At 37.6% G+C, this 18,193-nt stretch overlaps 1 protein-coding gene across 3 annotated transcripts in view; it reads right to left on the reverse strand.

Moving 5' to 3' along the window:
* Nucleotides 1–15,286, reverse strand: part of LOC145674488 (uncharacterized) — a 36,525-nt gene extending 21,239 nt beyond the window's left edge. The window contains exon 1 of one of the 3 annotated variants that reach the window (XM_081744613.1): nt 15,267–15,286. The gene's annotated coding sequence lies outside the window, so the exon portion shown is untranslated. Of the gene's footprint in view, nt 1–5,536; nt 5,775–15,266 lie in introns of those variants that run through there. The other 2 variants (XM_081744612.1, XM_081744615.1) reach the window with 2 other exon arrangements.
* Between the last annotated feature and the right edge of the window lie 2,907 nt (nt 15,287–18,193).

The following is an 18,193-nucleotide window of genomic DNA, read 5'->3' on the forward strand; positions in this document are numbered from 1 at the left end:
TTGAAATGATGAAATACGTGTTTTTTTGTTGTTTTTTTTTTTTAAAAAATACCGTTTCCGAGTTTTAGGGGTGGCAAAAGACTATGGACACCCTGCATATATATATATATATATATATATATATATATATATATATATATATATATATATATATATATATATATATATAATTTATATTCCTTTTCTTTGTTGCCCTTTCTTGAGGTATAGATACCGATTCTAAGAATTGGAGCTCCTAGTTCCTTAGTGTGAAACTGACTCCTAGACTGAAATAAATATTTAGAACACAAAGTTGAGGAACAATTCCGCACTGTCCCCGAGTTAAAATGCAACTAAACACTATACCCAACATAAGCAGAAATTCAAAATGGTTTCTATTTCATTAGCTTTGGATTGTTTTAGAAGAGTCTCGGAGATATAACTGGTAAAGTGTTCATGTACCGCTCTCTGCTATAAAAAAAAAAAAAAAAAAAATCCCATATAGGCCTACTCTAAATTCCACATTTTCATTAATAACGCAGTTTTCTTCATGTATTATTGCTTCTTTGTGCTTTCTTTAACAAAGTAGTGTAGTAATGAAGAAATGTTTATGATTTTTGAGAAAAGAATGCAAAACAAAAAAATTATAAGCCAAAATCCTTTATTTTTATGAAACCTTAGTCAGTCAAATAATTACACAAAGAATATTCCGGGGGAAATTAGAGGGAAAATGACTCGACACACTACACAGGTATTCGGAACACTCACAAAAATATATGCGAAGTATAAATGAGATTTGAGGATCAAACTGCGTGTTTCTGCGATCAGCACAGAAATCACACTTCACACATAGTTCCAATATGCAAAATTAATCAATATCTTTAGTTGAAATTACTGAAAAAGACAGAAAATGGCTATTTAAAGCTCTAAATGTGAACATGCGCTTGGAGCGATTCTGTTAGCACAACGCACTGTCTTGTAATAGTCCAATCAATAAAGGTTTTATGTCGGGACTAATTAGAAACAAGCTGAATTTTTCAGGAACGATAGACCACAATATAAGGGGATTTTTCTGAAACGCCCCCATCCCTCACCATTTTGCTGTCCTCTCTACCCCTTAACCCTTTTAGACTCTTGCATTTTTTGAGGAAAATGTTGAGTTTCAGTTAAGTAACTGCTTCTTCAGTACTATTCGTCTGAGTATCATGAGTTATATACTTCATTTTCTTCAGAATAAGACATGCTTTCAAATGGTACTATGCGCATGTTTGCATGATGTACGATGGAAGCGAAATTCGAGGTAAAATAGAGAACTTTCCCTCCAAAAATTTTTTTTTTTAATTTGGTGCCCTTTGGAGCAACCCTGGCTACAGATACCTCAATATAATCTATCTTTAAAAATACTATGGTCCATATGTAATGAGTGTTCTAAGTGTTATTGTAATATCTAGAATATTTACCAGGGAACAATATTTCTCAATCCTGCTTGACATTACCGAATTTCATATATACATAAGGAAAAATGGGGCATGAATTTTCAAACAGAATACTATACATTCAAGTATCAAGGTTAATACGTCATTCTTTTTAGAATGAAACAAGATTTTAAATGATGTTTATAATATACAAAACAATAGAATTTGGGGATAAATATGAAAATTTCCCTCCAAAAACCCCTTTTCTTGAAATTTGGGGACTCCCGAAGCGGTACCGGTAACAGATGCCTGAATATAAACTACCTTGAAAATACTATTTTCTATATATAGTGTATGTGCTAGGTTTCGTTGCAATATCTAGAATAATTCATCGTATCGTAGGGGCAGTTCCTTCTCGGAGAATTTATTATGCGTTGAGAAAAACTAGATTAATTAAATATGTGTATCTCTTCTTTTAATGAATTCTAACAATGTTCTTCCAAGTTTGACAATGTAGTATAATTTTTGTTGGTTGACGTAATGTACTTGATTCTAGTCAATTTTCTTTAGTCAACTTTTGACAAAATATTCCAGCAATTATTCAGTTCCTTTGCGGTCACCCTTGTGACTCCCCTGCCCCACTTCAGATTGTGCATTAATGAAATCCACAACTAAAAATAATGGACTTCTCGTTTTATCTGACTTCGATCCGACATTTTGTTCTCGAGTTATCGCTGGTGTTGCATTTTTTTCGACAAATTTTAACCTGGTCATAGTATCCACCCAAGTTAGTCTATACTTTTTGTCTTATTACGGTGTCAGGAATCACCTTGCAAAATGCGTCGGTGTTGTTTTGAAACACCCTGTATATCTAATTATCTATAACTAAATACTTGCTTATACAAGCAGAAGACGCTACGAGGTATAATGTCAGATACTAGTCTACCGAAAACGAACTAACAAGCAAAAGAAAAAAATGAAAAAATACAAAAATAAACTAAAATAGTCATTATAAACATAGTGTCATTATACAATGCTAAGCGCAGTTAAGAAATTCGCTAACTGGCTAATAGATGTTTAATTAGATATAGGGGCCGCGGTGTCTCAGTGGTAGAGCGTTCATCTCTGGTGCTAGAGGTCCCGGGTTCGATCCCAGCCCCTGCCAAGTGAAATTTGTGGTGGACAAACACCGTGTGCGTGGGTTTTCTAAGGGTTCTCCCGTTTCCTCCCACTTTCTTCATTTCATTCATTACTCATCATCACCGTCTCCTTTAGCCTAACCGGCATAACCGTGGGACGTAAAACTCAAAGATTTCATTTTCATTTTTTAATTAGATACTGCTATTTTTTATAGTCAAACACTAAGTGTTTCACTCGGAATTCCGAATCAAAACTGAATGATAAAAGAAATGTAAAAGATCACACTAAGGATGTCCACAGGCTAAAACAATACATTTCCTGAATGAGGGGGGAGGGCGGTGGCTCAGTGGCTAGCGCATAGAACTTCTATTCAGCGGATCCGCGTTCAAACTTTTACCGGTGGGTGTAGCCGAAAGATCTGAGGCATTAGGCTGATGATCGTGAGGTGAAGCCCATTGAGGGTTCGAGTGCCTCTGTAGTTGCAAAGGTGGAATTTTAACTGTCCTCCATGTTTGTGTGCTGGTGTCCCTGTCGAGTCTAGTAGTCCTGAAAAGTGGTGTAAGTAGAGAAATAAGTCAGAAAGTTTTCGTTAAAAGTGGTAGAGCGTTCACCTCTGGTGCATGTGGGTCTTTGGTTCGATCCCACCTAGCGCTAAGTGAGTTTGTGGTGCACAAACACCGTGTGCGTTTTCTCCCACTTTCTTTATTCCATCACTTCATTCATTTTTCATCATCATCACCCTCTCCTTTAGCCTAGCCGGCGTAACCGTGGCACGTAAAACTTAGAAATTTCATTTCATTTCACTTTTCCTGAATAGATATTAAAAGTCAAGAATATACTAAGTTTTAGACCTAATATGATTTTAGACTACAGTGTTTACAGCGATTGAATGTTCACTGAGTGGGGAATGTAGATCAAACGAAAGAACAACAGTCTCCTGCATGAGTTGACAGTTAAAACAATAATAAACATGATTGAATATCATTGATATAGCAAGCAGCAAGTATTACAGACTTTTTGTCAAGTGTACATTTTGACTTTTCTCGCCTTCTGCTGACAGCGGCATTCTTCACCAGTGCTGCTGTGAGTGTGATAAGACAGTGAGTCACAACTAGAGGAAAGAAACGAGCTTGAGAACCTTGACTGGACTAACCATTCATCCTATTTTATTTTACGTCACAACAACGCATTTACAGGTGAAAATGAAAATGAAATGAAATCTTTAAGTCCCACGGTTATGCCGGTTAGGCTAAAGGAGACGGTGATGATGAGAGATGAGTGAAAATGGTGGAATGAAGAAAGTAGGAGGAAACGGGAGAACCCCGAGAAAACCCAGGAGCATGGTGTTTGTCCACCACAAAGTCCACATGGCGCGAGCTGGGATCGAACCACGGACACCAAGCACCGGAGGTGAACGCTCTACCACTGAGCCACCGCTCCCCCCGACATTTCCACTTGAATTTGTAAACAAAACACCTCCTAGAATATGACATCGTTCCTTAATATTTTGACCCTCTTCCGCTCAAAAACACAAAATGCGGTTTATTGTGTGTTATGGTATACTAAAGAACTAACTATTCCCAAAGTTTCATATTATTTTCTATCCATGCCCATTGGATATATTGGATAGTGAAATATGCCAAATTAGCATAATTCCCCAACCTTACATTTTTTTCAGGCTTTTGGGAGCAACTACAGGTCTGCAAATTTTTGAGTACGAACTTATGATCCCGGACTACATGCACACACAAATTCCGACCTCTACATCAGTTGCTTCCTCTTTCCAAAAATGTCTTGAATGTCCAAAAATGTTGCTACTATATGCCCTGATTTCACCCCATTTCAGTGGTTTTACACAAAAATGTTAAAAGATCAAAGTTTTAGCTCTGCACAAGTTGGAGACGTCCAGCAATTTTCAATTTGTTAGACAAACACATGCTGAGATATTCAAGACAACGTAAACGTCTGAAATCGAGAAAACGCAAAATGGCGGCAGCCGGTGCGTCGCCATGCGATGTTGAAAAAAAGTAATAATTGTGTTTTTGAAGTACTCTTATATAGGATAAACATTCATGAAAAAATAGATTTTTTGGAGGTGGTCGAGCGGCACATGCTTGATCTCTTAGAATGGATTGACCCCATAGTATTTACTATTTTAAATTGGGAAAAATGTTTTACTTTGTAAAAAATATAACGTTAAGTTAATTTGAATTTATTTTGTGCAATAAATATTAGATACCACTACTTAGAATGTGAACTTTATGTCATTAATTTCCATTGAAACGTATTGCACACACTGCATATACCTAATGTTTATTTGAATATTAAAATGTTCACTTCTTTGCTTCAACTAATTATTGTTTTCTTACACTTAAAAAGGTTTTAAACGTACGTATTTCCTTCATAGATATACCTAAAAAGAATTAATTTGCTATCTTGACAAAATGACTAATGTGTATCACACCCACCACACAAACATTTGTTGGGTCATTGTCTGAGAAGAGTTTGTACTAAAACACGCATTGGAACCAATGAAAAAATAAAATCTTTAAGTTTTAAGTCCCGCGGTTATGCCGGCTAGACTAAAGGAGACGGTGATGTGAGAAATGAAGAAAATGGGAGGAAACGGGAGAACTTCGAGGAAACCCACGCACACCTTGTTTGTCCACCACAAAGCTCACTTGGCGCGGGCTGGGATCGAACCAAGGACCCCAAGCACCAGAGGCGAATGTTCTACCAGTGAGGCACAGCGGCCCCTCATTGGAACGAATGGTGGGAAGGTAAGAGAAAAGAAAAGAGAATGTAGATTATGGGTACCAGGACAGCATATAATACGTAACGTTGAGAGCTGGCCCCCAGTTTTTTCCCTCTAGAACCGCCACTGGGCTTATTCTCGATCATAGCCGCAATTGATTTTTATATTTTATGATTATAACTTTCTATAACTATGAGATTATTTTAGTGTATCTTAATAATGGAAATATATATTATTTAGTACTTACGATTGACAAAAACTGACAATGTTCAACGGATCAGCTCAACAGTCTATTGTAACACAATAAAGTTCTGTTCCCACGAAGCTATAATACAAAGCACTCGAATACTATTAACCCTAATAGAATGAAGAACGCTTTCTCGTTGTCACTCATATACACGAATTTCTTACGACACCATTATCACAACCAACGATCTTTCACTAAGACTGCCAATGGACAGTTTTACTTATTTGCCGGAAGTTTGAATATGATTCCAGAAACCTTTCAATTGTAGAAGTGTTACCATCTATGGTGCTAGGCAACCCCCAGATTGTTATTGAAATAGTGGGAAACTATTACCAAGCAGTATCTGAATTATCGTCATGTTGGAGAGCTTCAGTTCGATTCCCGCCTAGTGTCTGAACACAACACTGTACTTGTTATGATAGAAAAGCTGGTTTGATTTAAATCATTAGTTCGATCCTAGTTTTAAACACAACATGTCATACTTTCCGGCGATAGTAGTCATCTTCCTGCTCCTTCTACTAGTAACTAACCGTCATCCTAAGATTCGAGACCAGTTACTTCAGTATTGTTACACTACATTCATCATACAAGTGCTACACCAGTGTTTAGTGATCTAAGAGATACAGTGTCAGTGAAAAGTGCCTAGTACAAATCAACGGAAAGATTAAACTGTACCTGTACAGTAACATTATAGTTGATTTTTTTTTAACAATTTACGATTACTATTGAAAACATTTTACGTAAAACAGTAATTCTTCAAGAGAACTAGTAACACTGTAACTATTCTCTTATCTGCTGTTTCAAATGTTAAAACACAAGAGATCAAAGGGCACACTGCTGAGTACTTTGCTCCCAAGAACTTGAAAAATGATAAGCCAGTGTGTTGATAAACTGTCAGTAGCTCAAAATCCTCGATAAGAGAGAAAACAACCTTCTTTGATGACTCCTAAAGAATTGGCATTTAGTGCAATATGTATAGACGTTTTAAAGCGCTCTTTATGAATGGTATAGACATTTCAACTTCAGATGAATAAAAACTGATTTTTGCAGGCAATGAACAATACAGGGCTGGATTATCTGAGTAGGGGTGCACCAATAACTACCAAAATAACCAATAACACTGAAACTTTTCAAAATGACATGTGACAATGTTCTTTACTCCAGACAACACTGATGCATAGGGCGGAGGAAAGTATTTTAAAGAGGGTCGTAAGTGTTATGCAGGAAAAAATGTCATCTCCTCCTGGTACCTGTTTTCTTACTTACTTGGCAAATGTTACATTGTTTGCTTGGTGAATCCTTTTCCTTCAATCTTCAGAGAATCGACTTACTATTGCTTTTGTAAAGCTCTGCTTTAAGTCCCAAACGGAAACATGATGGCAGAAAGTTTCGGAAAGTCTTGCTATCTTCACTGGTAGCTTCTCATTATAGGTAATGTATAATTACAGCGAAGAAGGCGGGGCCCTACCTAAATTGTATATTGTTGATACAAAATTAATTCTGACCTGATATTTCCAGTTACATCTCAACCACATCACTCACGTTAGAATAATCAGAAGCAATTTTCGGATCAACACTTTTACCATTTGTTTGGGTTTCCAGTATTTTTCACAGCATTGCTTTTTAAATAATGATTCTCCATTCTTTGAACTAAACCAACCATTTCTTTCTTACACGTTTTGCAACGAGCTCGTATGGTCGTTTTCTTATCTGATAGAGTTTGAGTTACTTTAATAAATTTGATAAAAATGATGTTTTTTTCTTCCCGTAAAGCTCATGTTAAACGATTCCTAGTTGTACGGAGACGGAGAACCAACAAGCACTATGTCAACGAATGCTTGCAATGTTTTAATTTCAGAACCGCAATTTACCAAATAACCTTTTGCTTATTTTCTGAATACAACGCAAAAATTTGTTTCCATGATAATTATTTTATTTAGTTTTTAATATCAGTTCTACAAGAATTCTAACCATCGAATACGACTTGTATTAAAACAAGTCTTAAAAATACACGTGTTTAAAACAAAATGTTTAAAACATATACAAAATTTGTTTCAAACAAAATCAATTGTTTAAAACAAGTTTTAATGATTTTGTTTTAAACAAAACAACCCTGGCGAAAAGTCCCGAACCGGCTAAATAAATATCTCGGTTAAAATGCGTTTTTCTGAAAACGTAAAATTAAAGAGTTGCAGGACATCAACAGAACTATCGGAAGCCCGTGCCAGTCAAACTGTGTGCGGCCCTGTGTGGACCCCACGGGGCCAAACTTCGAGTTTTTAAATGATAGCCCCCATTTTTTGTTCCAAATTCGGTATCTACACAAAAACTTTGGATTCGACACCAATATTGCTCATCTTCGATCATTTTTATATATCTTCCCCATCCCTACTCCCCTAAGTTAAACTAACAAAGTAAAGTGATAAAAACCATTCCAGGCCCAAACCTCTACCTCATACATGTTGGAAATTTGATCGAGATAGGTTGGATGGTTCAAGAGTTATAAAGTCACAAACGTAGATATTTTTATAAATAAATAAATAAAGTACCATTAACTTATAAAAATGCAATTATATTTTGCGTACGTAACACTCTAGTGCTATTCGTCGTGTAATTATAGAGGTAACCAAGAAAGTTCTGTCGCTTTTTCACCCAATTCCTTCGAACATCGATATGTCTCCTAAGACGTATTTGAGAGATCAAAAATAGTCCCCTTCAGCATCGGCAACCTTCTGCCAACGTTCTGGAAGACCATGGATTCCATCGTGGTAGAACTTCGTGGGTCGTGAAGCGAAGAAGGTATGCATTTTGCATCTCTACTAGGGATTTGAACTGGCGTCCTCTAAGGTGCTTGTCCAAGGAATGGAACAGGTGATAACCGGATGGTGTAATGTTCAGGAGTATGGCGGATGAAATAATGTTTTCCATCCAAGGCGTAATGGTGTCCCGGGTCATCCTAGCCACTATAACAGGAGGACCCCTTTGCGACTGAGAAGTGCTGGCTCCAAAGTTTTGACTTTTTCTTGAACACGGTTCAATTGCTGACAGTGCGCAGTTTCACTGATGCTCTGACCAGCTGGTAGCAGTTCCCGATGCACGATACCGCGAGTAGTCCACCCGGGATGACCTTCTTCTGGTGTAGTACTGGTTTCGGCAGGTTTGGAATCGGTTCATGGGATGCTAACCAATGATGACGGCGCCGTGGTGCTTCGTACAGGACCCACTTCTCATTACATGTTAACACTCTGTCCAGAAATGTCTCCTTCCTCGGACGAGACAGCAAAGAAACACAGGTGTCTGCCCGCGTTGCCTTCTGGCCCAGAGTCAAATCATGTGCGACCCATTGACCTAACTTGTAGTGGTTCCCAAGGTGATGGAGGTGCTGTAGAATTGTTTCCCCACTCTCACTGAATTTTAGTCCCAGTTCCTCACATGTTTGGCCACTGTTCGCTTCAATTGCTACCTGAAGATCATTTTGTACATGTGTTGGTCTTCCGGCACGTAGTGCGTCTTCGAGTGTTTCGTCACCTGCTTAGACGTGTTAACCTACCGCTGCACTGTCCATGTATTCACAACATCCTCACCAAAGGTCTGGTACATATTCCGCCCAACTGCAGTGGCGTTTGACCCGTTTGAACTACTACAGCATACACGCCCTTATGACGCTCTGTGGAGGTCCCATGTACACTCTGTCCTTATGCAAGTTCACTCTGTAACTGAACTGTCACAACCAGGTAGTATGTTGGATATATCCACACCATCAACTGACCTTCGCCTTATCTCCATTCGCATACAACTCACGGCCAATTAAACACAGACCTCCACAAAAGGTGACAGAACTTTCTTGGTTGCCTTTATAGTAAACACATAATCAGAGTCAGAACGTTAACTTGACTATATATCATTATTAGAAACGAATGATTCCTGCGTAATGTGAGCAAGCCAATGAAACCAATAAATACAATTTGTACTAAAAGCATAATAAATCTATTTGACTATTGTTGTTATTACTTGCTTCGAACTAATCGATAAGAAATTAATGTTATGTTTACTGCAACTTCTGCATATTTGAAGCTCTTCTCTTCAGGATGATATTCTTTGAATGCTAATTTGAATGATGTTAGAGCAGGGATGCAAATAAGCAACAAAATTTTACGAGCCCAAGAAAAAATCTACTAGCCTACATCCCACAATAGAAATCATTTACTTACCTTCAATATTATATTAAATACTCACCTACACTGATGAATCACTCACCCCAGGTGAGCGGGTGAGTGCTTATTTGCATCTCTGTGTTAGAGCCGTTCTATTTCAAGTGAGCTCGTGCTGGTGTTGCTGTCGATGTGTGTTTCCCTGTATCTCCCTCGCAAGAGAAGGGACAAGTTGCTGTAGTCGAGATTTTTCATAAATCGGATACGGACAGGTTGGAGCATTGAATTATTTCACGAGCTTCCCTATGCACTGTTTTGTTAGCCATCCTAAGTAGCCTACGATCTTCACTCGCCAAAACCAAACGACAGAAAAATTGGAAACAAGCCGTGGTAATTTACTTTTCGCCCAAAGCAAAGGGAAGGTCACCTCCGTAAAAGGGTTGGCGGGGGTAGGGACGAAGTATGTTTCACATATTTTCCGAGGGCAAACTTCAAATGGAAAGGCTCTACTATGAATACTTACATGATATACTCACATCTAGAATGTTATCTGAACATTTAAAATACAGCACTGATTAGGCTGCAGTGGCACATTGGTAGAGCGTTCATCTTTGGTGTGTGGGGTCCTTGGTTCAATCCTAGCTCGCACCAAGTGGGCTTTGTGATGGACAAAAACTCTGTACGTGGGTTCCCTCTGTGTTCCCCGTTTCCTCTCACTTTCTTCATTTCACCATTTCATTCATTCTTGTTATCACCATCATCTTTAGCTTACCTGTGATAAGAGTGGGACGTTAAACTAAGAGATATCACATAATTTAATTTGTAGTATTGATGTATTTACTGATTTATCTGTTGTATATTATTAATGTTTGCTCAGACGTACAGGACCTTTTATAAATGATCTTCCCGATTACAAATTTTAATAACTCACGTTTATTAGCACGCATATACATGAAACTGATATCAAATTAAAGAGAAACTCAGACTTTTGTTTTATTACATACTTATCATTTCTCAGACCACAGGTGTTTAATGTGAGCTCCTTTCGTAACTGGACACACATCAAGTCTGTAGTCAAATTACTGCCAACACTTTGTAATATTTTGCGATCGACGGACAACACGGCGTCTGTAATAGGTACTCAAAGATCAATTTCAGTGGTTTGTAGACTTTTCTTTAACAAAACCCCACATAAATAAGTTGCACGGGGTAAGGTCAGAAGAACGTGAAGGGCAAGAAAGCAGCTCTGAGAATATACAACTCAAGTCCCTTCTCTTTGTCTCTAGGTTTCAAGGGTTGCAACAATGTCGACTGGAATGAATAAAATTTCAGCTGCTTACTTATAATGCTCCATACAGTATGCTGCGATTCCTACAGTTCGTGGCCTTAGTTTGACAAGGTTCTGACTTTTTTGTCAAAATTTAGGTACACACACTAGAAATCGAGCTTTATTAAAATATATGACTCTTATTGTTTTAACTTGAAAAATAGACCCTCTACTAACTTCACATGGTTCTAACTGCTTCTGACTCTAATATAGTGTTCAGTTTGAGAAGGTTCTAACTGCAGTTTGAGAAATATTCCTCTTTTTTTATAATTTACGTGTGTACTTTCTGTGTTACTTGCCTTACATTAAAGAAATGTTTAAAATGTAAGATTTATTGTATTAACTATACCTTGAGAAGTAAATAATAATATTTTTCTTCCACAATTTATTATATTTTTGGCACACCGATTCTGAGCACACAATTTTGTTCCACTTCCTGAATCGTGCTATATAAAAATAACTAAATTGGTAAATCGTAGATGTTAAATCAAATTGATGAAAGTTTAATATAAAATTACTTGTAGTAAAGCTCTAAACTCTGCAAAGTACATGTGAAGATTTACTGCAATCTATTGGTGTATGTGTGTGTTCAAGATAATGAAGAAGAATCAAGCGAAAATGGAGACGATACTGAAAATTCAAGAACAAAGAAAGCTAAATCCCGTAGGAAGTATTCTTTTCATCACTTCTTCAATGTTAAAGGAAAAAAGGTTCAAGTGTGCAAAACATTTTAGTTGCCGTCCCTCGACATATCCCAAAAACCTGTTGGAGACAAAAACCTGAAGAGTATGAATACAAACATACCTACTGTAGATCAAAGAGGAAAAAGCAGTAGGGGAGACCGGGGCTAGCTAGCGAACTTTTCATTCTTTGTTTTTATGAGAAGATGCTGCACTGTATTGCAATGTAATGGATGTGTACGGACAGACCAATGTTTCCTCTAATAAATTCAATTTTTGTTTTTGTTTTGGTGCTTACAGTTTTCGAGAAATAAATTTTTCTTTCTTTTAAAATGGAGTATGCCAACTATCCCTAATAAGAGGCTGGTTGGCTGATATCGTGGGGCTAGTTGGCATACTTTTTAAACATAGCAAAACACAAACAAAAATTGGATTTATTAGTAATAAGCGTGATTTTTCTAAATTCTATTATATATATTAAATGAAGTACGCTATTTGAAGTTTGAAATGACTTCTATCAGCGGCGGCCCGTGGGGGAAGGCTGCAGGACTGCAGCCCCCCAACGTAATTCCGTATATTTCCGATTCGAGACTTAATTGTCAATCTTTATGCCCTGTTTACGCGCGTTTTGTTCAATTTTTCACCTCCTTGAAGTAAATTTGTTGTTCCACTTCACCCCTTGGGACTGTCAGTACAATCTCGCCTGGCCTTTCTTACGATGCTATGATTCCACTTCCTCCTCTTTTTAGCATGTCTTGACTGGTAACGTGTGGACTGCTTTACATGCAGTCCTTGCGGATGCTTGACAGTTTGCGCAAGCGCGCTCTTCGCATTTTGTGTTTGTCTGCTTTGACAGCGATGAATACGTATATTCAGGCTTGCCAGCTCCAGGAAAATATCACCTGGCCAATCCTATAGAAAATTTTAGTTTCTGATTTTAGCTTCGAGTTGCATAATCCTTCTTTCTTTGATTAGCAACACTGAGTATACTTATGTTGTTTGGGGTTTGTTTGTTTGTCTGTTTGGGGGTCTTTCTAGTAGGCAACTGATTTATTCTGTGCAATATTCGATTATATTTCATTCTTTCAAAATGCGATTATGTTTAATTCTTTAATTCTTTCGTATTTGTGTGGTGTCGTGCGGGTGATCTGGTGTTACTTGTGATTTTTATTTTCTGTATCAGTGTTCCCAAAGTGAAATAATCTATGAAATATGAAACTATACAATTAGATTTTTTTGCAGTTCTTTTAGAGTGGTATGTTTCGTTCTTATCAGTAACCTTCTTATTGGCCAAAGCTATGATGGCGCTATAGATGGAGTCGAGGCCAAAGTGAGAGGGGTGTATCCTAATGCTTATTTTGTGCACTGTTTTGCTCATCAATTAAATTGTGTAATGGGAAGAGCCATCAAACAAAACACAAAAGCCAGAATATTATTTTCTAATCTTTCTGCTATCTCCCCCTTTTTTTCTCGCTTTCATAACAGAAGAGCAGTTTTAGATTCCTGTTTTGCAAAGCTGATACCAAATGGACCAACCAGATGAAATTTTAAATCTAGGACTGTTAATGTGGTGTACGAAAAGCATGAAGAACTAAAAGAATGCTTCCAAATTTTGTCAGGAACCAAGACCTCAAGCACCACAACAATAAATGAAGCGTCTGCCTTGTAGTGAGAGAGATATACCCTAATGCTTATTGAATGAACAATTTTGTTTCTGGGTAATTTTTTCACTTACTGGTAGTTACGCAACATCTAGATATTCTATATAACCAACTACATAGTCATCATATAGATGCATCCAGCGGCGCAAATCTGTCTTCAACATGGGGGGGGGGAAGACACGTAATACGTTTTTTTGTTAAGCGATGCTCAAAATATTTGCAAAGTTGAAAAACAATCCTGTGGAGGATCAGGGAGCAGAGTTGTCTTGAACATTGGGAGGCGGGCAGATTTGAGGCTTATTCTGAGGGGACATCAATTTCATCTCACTTTCCTTTGTGGCAATCGGACACAAATCATCACATTTTTCCGAAAAAAGCACATTTCAAATTGGATTATTGGGGGGGGACAGTTCTCCCCAGTTCAAAGATTAGAGGGGACATGTTCCCCTCATCCCCCCGGGATTTGCGTCAGTGGATGCAGCAAAAGTTCAGTCATATTTATTTGCCTTTACTACTGAAATTAATAAAATCAGGGAATCAATAGGACTAGTTGAAACCGAAACGTAAAATCAAAACCAAAAGAGAATTGTTTCAAATACACAGTCAAGAGCAGACGCAGCCAAAGAAGTGTGACATTATTTTAAACCAAATAAACCTGCGTTTCCATTTTACAGACCACTTATCTAGAGATATCTTCACTTCTGCAGAAATTTAATTTTGATCAATTTAGTGCTTCCTTTCCCGAAAAAATCTTCAATAAATGTACAGAGCTCTTTCCTGTTTTTTATAAAGATGAACTTCACACTGAATTTAGTGTAGTTTGTGCAAGAGAAGAGATTGGGGAACTTGGTGGTGCTGTGAATTTCCTCCAGTATATTATAAGCAATAGTCTTGCTTCCACTTTTTCTGAAGTGCTAAAACTTTTGAAAATATTCCTAACGTTGCCCCTAACTAGAAGTGAACCTGAGTGATGCTCTTCTACCCTTAAAAGAGTCAAAACTTTTCTAAGAAATACAATGACAGAAGAAAGGTCATCGGTACTTGCCATGATATCAATAGAAAAGGAAATGGTTGAAAAGATCCCTAACTTCAATGATAGAGTTATCGAAAAGTTTACTACAAGGAAGGACCATCATATGGAATTAATTTCTGAAGAAGGTGTTTTATTTTATGCAGCCCTCCTAAGTATAAGTAGCACGAGCCGCCACTGACTTCTGTCCACAACAATTAAAAGAACCAGCATTATGAAATGTCAAAACTTCTTTCTTTCATTCTAGCTTGGTTGTTATGACATTGAAAGCTAAAGAGATTAATCAAACCACATCAGTTTTAATAGGATTTGGTGTAGGCTAATTCTTCATATTATTTCAAAATGTAATTAAAATAACTGAACTATCAAGAAACTCAGTTTATTAACTGCTGTTCACAAAGTAGCTAAGAGAAACTAAGATAGTTTTTAACTGAATTACCGAGAAACGCAGTTTATTCCCTACTTTTCACAAAGAAAGAAAAAGCAATACCGTCTTGTATTTTTGTAACGAAAGAGCACATACATAATATTCTTGATCCTAAGAATTAGGCCTATTCACAAAATTCAGAGTCCGACATCCAGTCTTATCTCAATTTCTAAATTTTGACAGTAATCCAATACGTGCATGCTATTCTATAACATCGAAGTAAGAGATTGATAGAACTGTAAACAACATAACAATAAAAGTAAAATAGAATAAAATTCCACATGAGGTTGGTAGGTGCATCTGCCAACCAACCCCAAATGCTATACGCCAACTAACTCAAGCCCATGTTGTGCAACAACGTCGTAATTACTCAGCAATTGTTTGGCATTTACGTTTTATTGTTTGCATATCTATAAAAACAAAGTTCAGATCTAACTAATGCTATATTACTTACCTCTATACTCGAAGTAGTGACTATTCCGTGATGTTGTAGCGAAAAACTGAAAAAAAAAAACACTTCAGACTGGCAAAAACACTCTTAATCTAATAGACGCCATAATCTGCAAGTTACAAATTCCATTTGAAAGTGGCAGCTGCATCCATAAGTCGCTCTTCTATGACAGCAGCAACAGCTCATTATGTTAATTAATGAAGGAGTTATATGCAGTTCATCAACCGGCCCCGGTCTCCCCTAATAGTCGTCGAAAGTCAGAGGGTGAAGTAGATTTTGCAAGGGAACACACAAGATCCTTCCCAACAGTGAAATACCACTACTGCCGAGCTGATACCAGTAGATTGTACCTAGGAAGTCATCTGAACATTACAGAAATGTATGATCTCTACATTGAAAAGGGCCAAAATGAAAACAAAACACCAGTTAATAAGTCAATGCACTATCGAATATTTGGAACGGAGTTTAACAGGTTTTCATTTGCCAAAAAGTGACAGATGCAATGTGTGCAAGGCGTATAAGGTGGCGAAAGAGACTGAAAACTTAGATGGTGAGCAGAGGGACAATTATGAGGCGCATATTTTGCACAAGGCCTGAATGAGAGAACACAGAAAAACAAAAAACAAAGATCTTCCAGTCGTTGTCTTCGATTTGCAAAACATTATAAAATGTCCCTACACAGATATCGATAGCTTATTTTATGAGAAAGTTAAATATTTACAATTTGACCGCGTACTTTAACAAAAAAAAAAAAAAAAAGTATTGTGCTATATGGAACATAAAAATGGCAGGATGTGCAGGGAATGACATTGCGAGTGCTTTCAGGAGAATATTAGACGCAGTGTGCGAATCAGATAATTTTATTGGGGAGGGGGGGATTAATAAAGCTAACAGGACGTAGAGTTTGAAGGTGCAATAACTCAAAATGACACAATAATGCCTTAGGGGAGATCGTTGTACCAAGAGCATAGTGTACCTTGATCCATTCCCAATATCTCGGAAGGCGCTGCTTTCTGGTGATCCAACACGGAAGTACAGTATTCTTCGATGTGCAATTGTCCACCAGTGCGAGTCTGGATGTGTTTCAGAAAGTGTTGTTTATGTGAGGAGAGAAAAACAATTTTCTACGGCCAAAGTAAAATTTTCAGTGTTAAGTTGAATGAGTGTCGACTGTGAATAAATAGATTAGGATTAATTTGAATATTGTCATCGAATGCCTCATCCGTTGGTAAGTAAAATATTGGTGAAGTTCTGAGTCTTAGCTGTATTGTAGCATTTAGGTAGCCATCTTTGTTGAAATGTAGATGCTCATGTACCTTGGGCCAAAGCTACGTCGTGTACCATGGACCAAATTGATCCTGGTTCATGGTACAAGAGGTTACAAGATACTTTCTTTTTTTTAATTTCAGGAAGACTTGTTGCAACAAAGATGTCCCGTAGCAAATCTGGAAAGAAGAGAGATCCTGTGGATCCAACTGCCTTACGAAATGCGCTTGAAGCTATTCATTCCAATGATCCAAATAAGAAGATATCCTATAGAGAAGCATCGAAAGTGTTTAATGTAAGCCACTCTACTCTTACCCGACATTTACATAAATTTAAAAAACAGTAAAGAGAAAAAAATCAAATATAAAGTGAATTATGCAGTGAAGAAAGTTTTTACAGAAGCCGAAGAAGAAAGTCTTGTAAATTATATTCAAACTATTGCGAAAATGCAATACGGGCTAACTAAGAAACGTGTTAGAGTACTTGCATATAAATTTGCTAAAGCGAATGAGAAGTATCCAGCAACATGGGAAGAAAATCAAATAGCCGGTGAAGAATGGATGCGTGCGTTTCTTAAAAGACATTCCACACAACTGTCGATAAGGAAACCCGAAGCAACTAGCCTTAGCCGGGCTACCAGCTTTAATCGCCATAATGTTCAATGCTTTTTTACCAATATCAAAGACGTTCACAATAGATTTGGTCCCATTCCTCCCGAGAGGATCTGGAACTTGGATGAAACTGGGCTCAGCACTATCCAAGGACAGTCCAAAATAGTTGCCCCTAAAGTTGTCAAATAGGTCGGTTGTGCAACATCAGGAGAAAGAGGTAACCTGGTCACTATAATCACGGCCGTCAACGCAGTTGGAAATTCAATTCCACCTATGTTAATTTTCCCCCGGGTACACTTCAAGGACAGAATATTTTTTGGCAGTCCCCCAGGAAGTATTGGAGCCGCCAGTGTATCAGGATGGTCAAATGAAGAAACCTTTCTGAAGTTTTTTGATCATTTTCTTACCTTCGTCAACTGTTCAAAGGAAAACAGGATTTTGTTAATTTTAGACAATCATGAAACTCATCTTTCTCCAGAATGTTTAGATAAGGCTTCAGCTGCTGGCGTAGTGATAGTAACATTCCCACCACACACTTCTCATAAGTTACAATCTTTAGATATTTCTGTTTATGGGCCACTGAAGACATTTTATAATCAGGCTGTTGAGGAATGGATGTATAACAATAAAGGGAAAACATTCGATATATATACAGTTGCAGAGGCGCTGGGAATAGCATTTCCTAGGGCATTTACACCAATCAACATATTATCCGGTTTTCGTAAGTCAGGGATATATCCACTAGACACAGCTGTTTTCAGTGACGACGATTTCCTGAGTTCATACGTTACAGATCAAGTCACAGAAACGCAGCCATCAGAAGAGGTTACAGTTGGTCTGGAGAATGAGAATCACAAAATTGTGCACAAAGCTTTCAGTTCGAAACATTTGGATGAATCAACTGCTGCGACATCAAATGCACAAGACTACAATATTGAATCGGGCACACCTGAGGCCAACAAGACAAAAAAAACTTAGGAAAACTGTCACTCCAGAGGAAATCCAGCCGTTTCCAAAGGCTTCAGAAAGAAAAGCCAATGTTACAAGGAAGAG

Source organism: Thermobia domestica, chromosome 17, assembly GCF_964235325.1.
Source record: "Thermobia domestica chromosome 17, izTheDome1.hap1.1, whole genome shotgun sequence".
Classification (NCBI taxonomy): domain Eukaryota; kingdom Metazoa; phylum Arthropoda; class Insecta; order Zygentoma; family Lepismatidae; genus Thermobia; species Thermobia domestica.